The sequence below is a fragment of the Oncorhynchus kisutch genome, linkage group LG20 (genome assembly GCF_002021735.2).
Source record: "Oncorhynchus kisutch isolate 150728-3 linkage group LG20, Okis_V2, whole genome shotgun sequence".
NCBI classification, from domain to species: domain Eukaryota; kingdom Metazoa; phylum Chordata; class Actinopteri; order Salmoniformes; family Salmonidae; genus Oncorhynchus; species Oncorhynchus kisutch.
The window spans coordinates 5,878,950-5,893,676 of record NC_034193.2 but is presented as its reverse complement, the minus strand read 5'-3'; the positions used below and the strand labels follow the sequence as shown (position 1 = coordinate 5,893,676).

Sequence of the window (14,727 nt, the reverse complement as noted above, 5' to 3'; positions counted from 1 at the left end):
ATATTGTATATATATTGTGTAGATATTGTATATATTGTATAACTATTCTAAATATTGTATAAATGTTGTATATATTATATAGTAAAAATATTGTAAATATTGTACATATTGTATACTTTTTAAAATACATGTTGTAAATATTGTATACATGTTGTATATATTATATAGATATTGTATATACTGTACAGATATTGCATAGATATTGTAAATATTGTGTAAATGTTGTATAAATGTTGTATGTATTGTATAGATATTGTACATATATTGTATATATTGTATATTTGCCATAAGGCTGTTTATGTTTTTGTTCTCTGAAACTAAAATAGCAACACCGACAGGATAATGACAGGAGTGTGCCTCTCACACCCAGTCCCAAATAGCACCCTATTCCCTACATAGTGCACTACTTTACCTCATTCTCTGAGGCTAAAGCAGCATCATCTGTAGGATATCCTCTCTGTAATGACTGACAACCAAGTAAGCATGAAGCATGAACTACGGAGGCCCCCGAGGATCAACCTTAACCACAGACTTATATATTGACATCTTTACACTCTCCCACCCTGCTAAAGTCATTAGGATTCTTTGTGAAACACTTTTGAGCTGAAGAACAATGTCTGCTTCCCGAAACAGCAGCCTATTCCCAACACAGTGCACTGCCTTTGACCAGGGCCCATGGGGAATAGGCTGTCATTAGGGGACCGAGCCATGTCATTATAATAGGATTCTATGTAAGTCTTACTGTACACACCACTGAGCTAATGAACAATGAGGTAAATGCTAAAGCCAAATGTCCAGCTTTGAGTTGTGGATCATTATTACCGAGACCAGCTGATCCGGTTTGACTGCCATGGCAACAAGGGAATCCACATACAGTGGGGCAAAAAAAAGTATATTTAGTCAGCCACCAATTGTGCAAGTTCTCCCACTTAAAAAGATGAGAGAGGCCTGTAATTTTCATCATAGGTACACTTCAACTATGACAGACAAAATGAGAAGAAAAAAAATACAGAAAATCACATTGTAGGATTTTTAATGAATTTATTTGCAAATTATGGTGGAAAATAAGTATTTTAAATACTTTTTTTCCCCACTGTACCCCTTGTCAGCTCAGGGGATTCCATCCAGCAACCTTTCGGTTACTGGCCCAACGCTCTAACCACTAAGCTACCTGCCGCGGGGGGTACCGGTACCAAGTCAACGTGCAGGGGGTACCGGTACCAAGTTAACGTGAGGGGGGTACCGGTACCAAGTCAACGTGCGGGGGGGTTGACTTGGTACCGGTATCCCCCGCACGTTAACTTGGTACCGGTACCCCCTGCACGTTAACTTGGTACCGGTACCAAGTTAACGTGCGGGGGATACCGGTACCAAGTCAACGTGCGGGGGGGGTACAGGTTATTTGATGTAATTGACGTACTATGTACTCCAATGGGCTCCCGAGTGACGCATCGGTCTAAGGCACTGCATCTCAGCGCAAGAGGCGTCACTACAGTCCCTGGTTCGAATCCAGGCTGTATCACATCCGACCGTGATCGGGAGTCCCATAGGGAGACGCACAATTGGCCCAGCGTGGTGTAGTCCGTCATCTTAACTGACGTACCTAGTTAAATAAAGGTTAAATAAATCATAATTAATAAATGTACATGTAGGTAGGGCTAAAGTGACTATGCATAGATAATAAACAGAGAGTACATGTAGGTAGGGCTAAAGTGACTAATGCATAGATAATAAACAGAGAGTAGCAGCAACAACAACAAAATGGAGGGGTCAATGTAAATCGTCTGGGTGGCCATTTGATTCATTGTTCAGCAGTCATACGACTTGGAGGTAGAATCTGACCTAGACTTGGCGCTCCGGTACCGCTTGCCGTGCTGTAGCAGAGAAAACAGTCTATGACTAGGGTGGCTGGAGTCTTTGACAATTTTTAGGGCCTTCCTCTGACACCGCCTGGTATAGAGGTCCTGGATGGCAGGAAGCTTGGCCCTGGTGACGTACTGGGCCTTCCTCTGACACCGCCTGGTATAGAGGTCCTGGATGGCAGGAAGCTTGGCCCCGGTGACGTACTGGGCCTTCCTCTGACACCGCCTGGTGTAGAGGTCCTGGATGGTAGGAAGCTTGGCCCTGGTGACGTACTGGGCCTTCCTCTGACACCGCCTGGTGTAGAGGTCCTGGATGGCAGGAAGCTTGGCCCCGGTGACGTACTGGGCCTTCCTCTGACACCGCCTGGTATAGAGGTCCTGGATGGCAGGAAGCTTGGCCCCGGTGATGTACTGGGCCTTCCTCTGACACCGCCTGGTATAGAGGTCCTGGATGGCAGGAAGCTTGGCCCTGGTGACGTACTGGGCCTTCCTCTGACACCGCCTGGTATAGAGGTCCTGGATGGCAGGAAGCTTGGCCCCGGTGATGTACTGGGCTGTACGAACTACCTTCTGTAGCGCCTTGTGGTCGGATACCAAGCAGTACTCATGTCAAGTGGTGTTACATGTGCCGGTGTGTGTGTGTGTGTGTGTGTGTGTGTGTGTGTGTGTGTGTGTGTGTGTGTGTGTGTGTGTGTGTGTGTGTGTGTGTGTGTGTGTGTGTATATTATCATACTTACACACCCAGTCTCTTTACTTTGCGGCGATGATATCTCTTAACTTTCTTTCGCGAAATGCGAATACAAAATGTTATGTTAAGCTTCTTTATATTCTGTGGTTGCATGAAATAGCAAACATTACGTGAATTCAGCAAATACATTAGTTTACTTCATCTTTGTGGTTTCCTGATGAAACAGTATCATCCTTTACTGTAGTTAGGTTACCTAGGTTACTCAAATGACCTGTTTCACCTGTCTTTATTGTAGTTAGGTTACCTAGGTTACTCTAATGACTTGTTTCACCTGTCTTTATTGTAGTTAGGTTACTTAGGTTACTCTAATGACTTGTTTCACCTGTCTTTATTGTAGTTAGGTTACCTGTACTCTACTTGTTTCACCTGTCTTTATTGTAGTTAGGTTACCTGTACTCTACTTGTTTCACCTGTCTTTATTGTAGTTAGGTTACCTGTACTCCACTTGTTTCACCTGTCTTTATTGTAGTTAGGTTACCTGTACTCTACTTGTTTCACCTGTCTTGTGCTTGTCTCCACCCCCCCACTCAGGTGTCTCCTATTTCTCCCCATTATCCCCTGTGTATTTATACCTGCGTTTTCTGTCTGCTGTTGCCAGTTCTTCTTGTTTTCTCAGGTCTTACCAGCGTGTTTCCTGTTTCTCCTCTTCTCAAGTTCTTGTTTTCTAGTCTTCCCGGTTCCTGACCGTTCTACCTGACCCTGAGCCCGCCTGCCGTTCTGTCCCTGATTGACTCTGCCTTGGATTACGAACCTCTGCCTGCCCTCGACCTGCCCTTTGCCTGCTCTTTTTGTTATAATAAATATTCTGAGAACACGAACTATCCACCTCCGGTGTCTGCATCTACGTCACATCCTGAGTCGTGATAGGACGAACTGGCCATGGCTGAGCCAGCAGACTCAGACCAGCTCCGCAACGATGGATCCCTCCAAGGAACCACCAGAGTTGGTGCGGCAGGGTAGCCTAGTGGTGAGAGTGTTGGACTAGCAATCAAAAGGTTGCAAGTTCAAATCCCCCAGCTGAGTAGGCCAAATCTACACTCGAGATGCTTACCAAGAAGACGGTGAATGAAAATGGCTGTCTAGCCATGATCTCTAACACCTTGACAGAGCATGAAGAATTTGAAAAGAAAAATGGTCAAATATAGCACAATCCAGGTGTGCAAAGCTCTTATATGGGTAATTTTTCCAACAATTGTTTACAGACAGATTATTTCACAAATATTTAGCTTTATCACAATTGCAGTGGGTCAGAAGTTTACATACACTAAGTTGACTGTGCCTTTAAACAGCTTGGAAAATTCCAGAAAATTATGTCATGGCTTTAGAAGCTTCTGATAGGCTAATTGACATAATTTGAGTCAATTGCAGGTGTACCTGTGGATATATTGTATTTCAAGGCCTACCTTCACACTCAGTGCCTCTTTGCTTGACATCATGGGGAAATCTAAAGAAATAAGTCAAGACCTCAGAAAAAAATGTGTAGACCTCCACAAGTCTGGTTCATCCTTGGGAGCAATTTTGAAACGCCTGAAGGTACCACGTTCATCTGTACAAACAACAGTACTCAAGTATAAACACCATGGGACCACACAGCCATCATACCGCTCAAGAATGAGACGTGTTCTGTCTCCTAGAGATGAACGTACTTTGGTGCGAAAAGTGCAAATCAATCCCAGAACAACAGCAAAGGACCTTGTGAAGATGCTGGAGGAAACAGGTACAAAAGTATCTATATCTACAGTAAAACGAGTCCTGTAACGACATAACCTGAAAGGCCGCTCAGCAAGGAAGAAGCCACTGCTCTAAAACCGCCATAAAAAAGCCAGACTGCGGTTTGCAACTGCACATGGGGACAGAGATCGCACTTTATGGAGAAATGTCCTCTGGTCTGATGAAACAAAAATAGAACTGTTTGTCCATAATGACCATTCCAACCCTGAAGCACGGGGGTGTCAGCATCATGTTGTGGGGTGCTTTGCTGCAGGAGGGGCTGGTGCACTTCACAAAATAGATGGCATCATGAGGAAGGAAAATTATGTGGATATATTGAGGCAACATCTCAAGACATCAGTTAGAAGGTTAATAAAGCTTGGTTGCAAACGGCTCTTCCAAATGGACAATGATCCCAAGAATACTTCCAAATGGACAATGACCCCAAGAATACCGCCAAAGTTGTGGCAAAATGGCTTAAGGACATCAAAGTCAAGGTATTGGAGTGGTCATCATAAAGCCCTGACCTCAATCCCATATAAATTTTGTAGGCAGAACTGAAAAAGCGTGTGCGAGCAAGGAGGCCTACAAACCTGATTCAGTTACACCAGCTCTGTCAGGAGGAATGGGCCAAAATTCACCCAACTTATTGTGGGAAGTTTGTGGAAGGCTACCCGAAACGTTTGACCCAAGTTAAACAATTTAAAGGTAATGTTTTCAAATAGTAATTGAGTGTATGTAAACTTCTGACCCACTGGGAATGTGATGAAAGAAATAAAAGCTGAAATAAATGATTCTCTCTACTATTATTCTGACATTTCACATTCTTAAAATAAAAGTGGTGATCCTAACTGACCTAAGACAGGGAATTTTTACTAAATGATTAAATGTCAGGAATTGCGAAAAACTGAGTTTAAATGTATTTTCCTAAAGTGTATGTAAACTTCCAACTTCAACTATATACTGTATGTAGTATGTTTATATACTGTATGTAGTATGTTTATATACTGTATGTAGTATGTTTATATACTGTATGTAGTATGTTTATATACTGTATGTAGTATGTTTATATACCGTATGAATGTGACTCTATATCATCTCATGCTGTGTTTCTTGCACAATGACAGAACGACGGAGATAGAGGAGAGAGCCATACCAAAACACACACACCACCACAGCACGTGGCTAAAGGTCAGGCCACAGTAACGTTAGCCGTACACACAGAAGAAAACCCATTAGTGCTAGCTATCCTAGCTAACAAGCAGATCATGTGACATGTGGTCATAGGTCAACTTGTTCTTCGCTTATCCTCACAGGTCAACGTTGTGTCACAGTCCACACGGTATACAGTCATGTGTACTACCTATGGAATTCAATTGCCGTATAGAAAAGTATGAGTACGAGATGGCTCGGCCTAAATGTGTTCAATACCAACAACAACAACAAAAAATCAACAACACTTATCTCTACCTTTTGCTGATCCCTGCCTTGTCTCACCAGCCCTTCGCCTGATTTGGTGTGACTATATGGACCAGTCCTTTATATAACTACATAGACCAGTCCTTTATATAACTATATAGACCAGTCCTTTACATAACTATATAGACCAGTCCTTTATATAACTACATAGACCAGTCCTTTACATAACTACATAGACCAGTCCTTTATATAACTATATAGACCAGTCCTTTGCGTGACTATATCCAACAGTCCAAGCATACCCATAACATGATGCAGCCACCACCACGCTTGAAAATATGAAGAGCGGTACTCAGTGATGTGTTGTGTTTCTTTGACAGATGTTTTTCAGTATTACTTTAGTGCCTTGTTGTAAACAGGATGCATGATTTGGAATATTTTCACTCTGCACAAGCTTCCTTCTTTTCACTCCGTCATTAAGGTTAGTATTGTGGAGTAACTACAATGTTGTTGATCCATCCTCAGTTTCCTCTTCTCACAGCCATTAAACTATTTCAAAATCACTGTTAGCCTCATGGTGAAATCCCGAAGTGGTTTCCTTCCTCTCCGACAACTGAGTTAGGAAGGATGCCTGTACCTTTGTAGTGACTGGGTGTGTTGATGCACCATCCAAAGTGTAATTAATAACTTCACCATACTCAAAGGGATATTCAGCGTCTGCTTTTGAATTATTATTATTTTTTTATATTTTTTATATTTATTTAACCTTTATTTAACTCGGCAAGTCAGTTAAGAACAAATTCTTATTTTCAATGACGGCCTAGGAACAGTGGGTTAACTGCCTGTTCAGGGGCAGAACGACAGATTTGTACCTTGTCAGCTCGGGGGTTTGAACTTGCAACCTTCCGGTTACTAGTCCAACGCTCTAACCACTAGGCTACCCTGCCGCCCCGGGTAGCGGTGTTTTACACATGTACCAATCGGTGTCCTTATTTGCGAGGCATTGAAAACACCTCCCTGGTCTTTGTGGTTGAATCTGTACTTTAAATTCCCTACTTGACTAAGGGGCCTTACAGATAATTGTATGTGTGGGGTACAAAGATGGGGTAGCCATTCAAAAATCATATTAACCCCTAATATGGAACACAGAGTTCATGTAACTTATTATTCGATTAGTTATGCACATTTTTATTTAACTTAACAAATAGGTTGAATATTTATTGACTCAAGACATTTCAGCTTTTCATTTATAAACTGTTCTATTAAACAAAATTCCACTTTGTAACTGTCACGGATCCCTCCGGAACATCCATTACGCACACCTGTCCCCTAATTCCCACGGATGAATACTTGTATAAATGTGCCCTTTGGTTTCCATTGGTCTTGTCTGTTATTGTTACAATGTCCGTTGGTGCGTGTGAGTACCTGTGCTGTGTGTTTTTGGGCTTTCGTGCCCTTGTGGATTGCGCAGATGATTACGGGTCTCGTTCCGTGGTGTTAATCATTGTGCGGCGTGTGTTATTTATTCGAGGTTCTCCTCGGCTCTTTTGTTTTGGGTTTCAACCCTGTGTTTTTGTTCTGTGTTTGTTTGGTCTTCGTCCCCGTGTCTTTACACGACACGACATCATTTGGGTACAATAAAAAATAAATAAAAACTATTACGCATTCCTTCGTCTGTCTCCCGAATCATTCATACCAGCGTGGACAATTACGGGGTATTGTGTGACCAAAATCTACATTCTACATTTCTACAATTCTACAATCTACATTTAATTCATTTTAAATTCAGGTTTGTAACACGACAACAAAAAAATGTGGAACAAGTCCAGGGGTGTGGAATACTTTCTGAAGGTGCTGTCAGAGTGCAGTGTTACCTTCCATCTCCAATGTCTTCTCACACTGTTAGGACCTAACTAGAGCGCCGGTAGTTTAGAAGAGGCATTCTTCCCTTTAGATGGTGGTTCATGATGAACAAGGGTAGCACAGAGGTCAGGTGTGTTCTACCTGCAACCCCACAGACACTTAGGGATGGTGGCTGCAAGAGAAAAATACTATTGTTCAGGTGGTTTTGTGAGGTAAAAAAAAAAAAACACTATCCAAAAAAACAGGTGTAAAGCTAGCTAAACTCCGGCGAATTATATTCTACTCTTATTCTATTCCAATGCATCTCTGTCTAACCAACCATGCTAGGCTAATGCTAATAAAAAAACACCACAAAAGCAACCAATCTAATTCCATAGACAACAGCGAGCTAGCTATAGCTCCCCACAGCTAACTAACAGGGCAGGGTGTCCTCTTCTGACTCAGTCTCAATGGTTTGACATAAAGAAAAAGAAATAAAGAACACGAACAATAGACGAAGAAGAAGTCAGACAACAACAAAATGTCTCTGAAAAGTAAGCCGAAACATATAGGGCCTAAAAGTGTCCAAACGCAAAGTTAAAGCCTCCCTCAACCTCACAAACCTCTACGGAAAACAGACAGGAGTCTTCAAACTAAAACAATTATTTATCTCTTTAACAATGATTTATTTAACAATTATTTATAGTCCCTAAACTGTCACCCTGTCCTCAAAACCCCAATCAGATATGCCAGTACCACAATGGATCACTTCCTGCTCTACACACTAACAACTGACTTGAAAGTTTTGAAAGCTCAAAGATCAGTTTCCCCCTCCTCCCCCTGCCAAGTTAAAGCCTTTTTCCTTCCTCACGTCTCCATGGAAACAAGACGTCTGGAGAGGGCAACGTGGGCAGGTGACGATGCATTGACGCCTTTAAGTGTACGTCCATCTGGCAGCCATTGTTGTTCTCTTTAAAGGATTGTCGGCTCGCTGCTTGCTTACTGACCCTTAGAGGTTCACTGGGGTGGAACAGTGGACTAACTAAACCCCCTTCAGAGGTTCACTGAAGTCCCGTACATTACAGACTGGCTGCTAAGACTACTGTTGTTAAAGTCCCATACATTAGACTACTGTTGTTAAAGTCCCATACATTAGACTACTGTTGATAAAGTCCCATACATTAGACTACTGTTGATAAAGTCCCATACATTAGACTACTGTTGTTGAAGTCCCATACATTAGACTACTGTTGATAAAGTCCCATACATTAGACTACTGGTGATAAAGTCCCATACATTAGACTACTGTTGTTGAAGTCCCATACATTAGACTACTGTTGATAAAGTCCCATACATTAGACTACTGGTGATAAAGTCCCATACATTAGACTACTGTTGATAAAGTCCCATACATTAGACTACTGTTGATAAAGTCCAATACATTAGACTACTGTTGATAAAGTCCTATACATTAGACTACTGTTGATAAAGTCCCATACATTAGACTACTGTTGATAAAGTCCCATACATTAGACTACTGTTGATAGTACGGTGACCAGCACATCTCTCAAATATTCACTCTGGAGGAAGCCTCTACAAGCGTAAGCAAGAGCACGTAGGCACAAACACTCACACACACACACACACACACACACACACACACACACACACACATGATCTGTTTCTATCACTCACTCACACACACACGCAAACACATTTTCTCTCACACACACACACACACACACACACACACACACACACACACACACACACACACAATCTGTTTCTATCACTCACTCACTCACACACAAACACCCCTCCAGGATATGTTAGCCCATCTCTACCCTGACTTACCCAGTGAGCCGATAGACAGACAGATAGTGAAGGTCGCGGTCCACAGTAGTCTGCAGTACAGCTGTAGTCACACAGTGGTAGAAGTGGTCCGGCTCCTCCCCTTTACGTTAGGGCCGGGTGCTATGATCCTGGCTGATGATAACAGAGGCACTGACATGCTGCAACACATGCCGTGTGTCGCTGCTGATGTTCTCCCTGCCTCTCCTCCCCTGACTCAGCTAACTCCCTCCCTCTCCTCCCCCTCCTCTTCTCCTTTGTGACGCTCTCCTGTTAGATTTCAATGACCCTCCATGGGTCGTTGTGTTGCGGTGCGTGCTAATCTGTGCAGGCAGCCAGCCAGCTAGACTGTAGAGAGGAGAACGGCAAGAAAAGGTTCTACAGTAGAACAGTCCAGTGTAACAGCAGGCTACCTAACAACCAGAAGAGGTTCTACAGTAGAACAGTCCAGTGTAACAGCAGACTACCTAACGACCAGAAGAGGTTCTACAGTAGAACAGTCCAGTGTAACAGCAGGCTACCTAACAACCAGAAGTGGTTCTATGGTAGAACAGTCCAGTGTAACAGCAGGCTACCTAACAACCAGAAGAGGTTCTACGGTAGAACAGTCCAGTGTAACAGCAGGCTACCTAACAACCAGAAGAGGTTCTATAGTAGAACGGTCCAGTGTAACAGCAGGCTACCTAACAACCAGAAGAGTTTCTATAGTAGAACAGTCCAGTGTAACAGCAGGCTACCTAACAACCAGAAGAGGTTCTATAGTAGAACGGTCCAGTGTAACAGCAGGCTACCTAACTACCAGAAGAGGTTCTATAGTAGAACAGTCCAGTGTAACAGCAGGCTACCTAACAACCAGAAGAGGTTCTACGGTAGAACAGTCCAGTGTAACAGCAGGCTACCTAACGACCAGAAGAGGTTCTACAGTAGAACAGTCCAGTGTAACAGCAGGCTACCTAACAACCAGAAAAGGTTCTACAGTAGAACAGTCCAGTGTAACAGCAGGCTACCTAACAACCAGAAGAGGTTCTACAGTAGAACAGTCCAGTGTAACAGCAGGCTACCTAACAACCAGAAGAGGTTCTACAGTAGAACAGTCCAGTGTAACAGCAGGCTACCTAACAACCAGAAGAGGTTCTACAGTAGAACAGTCCAGTGTAACAGCAGGCTTACCTAACAACCAGAAGAGGTTCTACAGTAGAACAGTCCAGTGTAACAGCAGGCTACCTAACAACCAGAAGAGGTTCTATAGTAGAACAGTCCAGTATAACAGCAGGCTACTTAACAACCAGAAGAGGTTCTATAGTAGAACAGTCCAGTGTAACAGCAGGCTACCTAACAACCAGAAGAGGTTCTATAGTAGAACAGTCCAGTGTAACAGCAGGCTACCTAACAACCAGAAGAGGTTCTATAGTAGAACAGTCCAGTGTAACAGCAGGCTACCTAACAACCAGAAGAGGTTCTATAGTAGAACAGTCCAGTGTAACAGCAGGCTACCTAACAACCAGAAGAGGTTCTATAGTAGAACAGTTCAGTGTAACAGCAGGCTACCTAACAACCAGAAGAGGTTCTACAGTAGAACAGTCCAGTGTAACAGCAGGCTACCTAACAACCAGAAGAGGTTCTACAGTAGAACAGTCCAGTGTAACAGCAGGCTACCTAACAACCAGAAGAGGTTCTACAGTAGAACAGTCCAGTGTAACAGCAGGCTATCTAACAACCAGAAGAGGTTCTACGGTAGAACAGTCCAGTGTAACAGCAGGCTACCTAACAACCAGAAGAGGTTCTACGGTAGAACAGTCCAGTGTAACAGCAGGCTACCTAACAACCAGAAGAGGTTCTACAGTAGAACAGTCCAGTGTAACAGCAGGCTACCTAACAGCAAGATAGACACTGACTGGGTAACACACTACTGGTTAGAGAGTGTCTGATTGGCTAAGAAGGAAGTCCTGTGAATTCCCCTCTCCTTCTACTTAAACTGTATCTCCTCCCCATTCCCTCCCTCCCTCCCCATTCCCTCCCTCCCCATTCCCTCCCTCCCTCCCCATTCCCTCCCTCCCTCCCCATTCCCTCCCTCCCTCCCCATTCTCCCTCCCTCCCTCCCCATTCCCTCCCTCCCTACCTCCCTCCCTCCCTCCCTCCCTCCCTACCTACCTCCCTCCCTCCCTCCCTACCTCCCTCCCTCCCTCCCTACCTCGCTCTCCTCGGCTGTGTGTCTTCCTGCTGTTGAGGGACTTGAGGGCAGCACGCACAATAACACACACGCACGCGCACACATATACACACACACATATACACACTCTGCAGGTGAATGATGGGAAATGGGCCAAGAGTCAACCACAGAGTCACCCCCTAAGAGGGTTTCGGGTTACACACGATGAGGCTTTGGCTCTGAGACAGACACACTCAGTCAGTCGCACAAATACACACTCAGACACACACACACACGTAGAAATACAAACACACACACACACACACGCAAGCATACATAAATACACACACACATAAATACACACAGAGACACGCATAAATAAACACATATACACACAAAGTCAGTAAGTCACACTCACTCACACACACACACCATCCCCCGTACACACACACTGACACACACACCATCCCCCGTACACACACACTGACACACACACCATCCCCCGTACACACACACTGACACACACACCATCCCCCGTACACACACATTGACACACACACCATCCCCCCGTACACACACACTGACACACACACCATCCCACACTGACCTCTGCTGGGCTTTTTCTTCATTGTGTAGGATACTAGTCTACCACCCATCACCAATCTTCTCTACAGACAGCCCCTGATACTAGTCTACCACCCATCACCAATCCTCTCTACAGACAGCCCCTGATACTAGTCTACCACCCATCACCAATCTTCTCTACAGACAGCCCCTGATACTAGTCTACCACCCATCACCAATCCTCTCTACAGACAGCCCCTGATACTAGTCTACCACCCATCACCAATCCTCTCTACAGACAGCCCCTGATACTAGTCTACCACCCATCACCAATCCTTTCTACAGACAGCCCCTGATACTAGTCTACCACCCATCACCAATCCTCTCTACAGACAGCCCCTGATACTAGTCTACCACCCATCGCCAATCCTTTCGCCAGACAGCCCCTGATACTAGTCTACCACCCATCATCAATCCTCTCTACAGACAGACCCTGATACTAGTCTACCCCCCATCACCAATCCTCTCTACAGACAGCCCCTGATACTAGACCCTGATACTAGTCTACCACCCATCACCAATCCTCTCTACAGACAGCCCCTGATACTAGTCTACCACCCATCACCAATCCTTTCTACAGACAGCCCCTGATACTAGTCTACCACCCATCACCAATCCTCTCTACAGACAGCCCCTGATACTAGACCCTGATACTAGTCTACCACCCATCACCAATCCTTTCTACAGACAGCCCCTGATACTAGTCTACCACCCATCACCAATCCTCTCTACAGACAGCCCCTGATACTAGTCTACCACCCATCACCAATCCTCTCTACAGACAGCCCCTGATACTAGTCTACCACCCATCACCAATCCTCTCTACAGACAGCCCCTGATACTAGTCTACCACCCATCACCAATCCTCTCTACAGACAGCCCCTGATACTAGTCTACCACCCATCACCAATCCTCTCTACAGACAGACCCTGATACTAGTCTACCCCCCATCACCAATCCTCTCTACAGACAGCCCCTGATACTAGACCCTGATACTAGTCTACCACCCATCACCAATCATCTCTACAGACAGCCCCTGATACTAGTCTACCACCCATCACCAATCCTTTCTACAGACAGCCCCTGATACTAGTCTACCACCCATCACCAATCCTCTCTACAGACAGCCCCTGATACTAGTCTACCACCCATCACCAATCCTTTCTACAGACAGCCCCTGATACTAGTCTACCACCCATCATCAATCCTCTCTACAGACAGACCCTGATACTAGACCCTGATACTAGTCTACCACCCATCACCAATCCTCTCTACAGACAGCCCCTGATACTAGTCTACCACCCATCACCAATCCTCTCTACAGACAGCCCCTGATACTATTCTACCCCCCATCACCAATCCTCTCTACAGACAGCCCCTGATACTAGTCTACCACCCATCACCAATCCTCTCTACAGACAGCCCCTGATACTAGACCCTGATACTAGTCTAACCCCCATCACCAATCCTCTCTACAAACAGCCCCTGATAATTGACCCTGATACTAGTCTACCACCCATCACCAATCCTTTCTACAGACAGCCCCTGATACTAGTCTACCACCCATCACCAATCCTCTCTACAGACAGCCCCTGATACTATTCTACCCCCCATCACCAATCCTCTCTACAGACAGCCCCTGATACTAGTCTACCACCCATCACCAATCCTCTCAACAGACAGCCCCTGATACTAGACCCTGATACTAGTCTACCCCCCATCACCAATCCTCTCTACAGACAGCCCCTGATACTAGACCCTGATACTAGTCTACCACCCATCACCAATCCTCTCTACAGACAGCCCCTGATACTAGTCTACCACCCATCACCAATCCTCTCTACAGACAGACCCTGATACTAGTCTACCACCCATCACCAATCCTCTCTACAGACAGCCCCTGATACTAGTCTACCCCCATCACCAATCCTCTCTACAGACAGCCCCTGATACTAGTCTACCACCCATCACCAATCCTCTCTACAGACAGCCCCTGATACTAGTCTACCACCCATCACCAATCCTCTCTACAGACAGACCCTGATACTAGTCTACCACCCATCACCAATCCTCTCTACAGACAGACCCTGATACTAGTCTACCACCCATCACCAATCCTCTCTACAGACCCTGATACTATTCTACAGACAGACCCCGATACTAGTCTACCACCCATCACCAATCCTCTCTACAGACAGACCCTGATACTAGTCTACCACCCATCACCAATCCTCTCTACAGACAGCCCCTGATACTAGTCTACCACCCATCACCAATCCTCTCTACAGACAGACCCTGATACTAGTCTACCACCCATCATCAATCCTCTCTACAGACAGACCCTGATACTAGTCTACCACCCATCACCAATCCTCTCTATAGACAGACCCTGATACTAGTCTACCACCCATCATCAATCCTCTCTACAGACAGACCCTGATACTAGTCTACCACCCATCACCAATCCTCTCTACAGACAGACCCTGATACTAGTCTACCACCCATCATCAATCCTCTCTACA

General features: G+C 44.8%; 1 protein-coding gene across 1 annotated transcript in view; it reads right to left on the bottom strand.

Annotated features, from left to right (window-relative positions):
- The window catches only part of LOC109880593 (dentin sialophosphoprotein-like), a 42,355-nt gene that overhangs the window by 26,593 nt on the left and 1,035 nt on the right, over nucleotides 1-14,727 (bottom strand). The window lies entirely within an intron of this gene.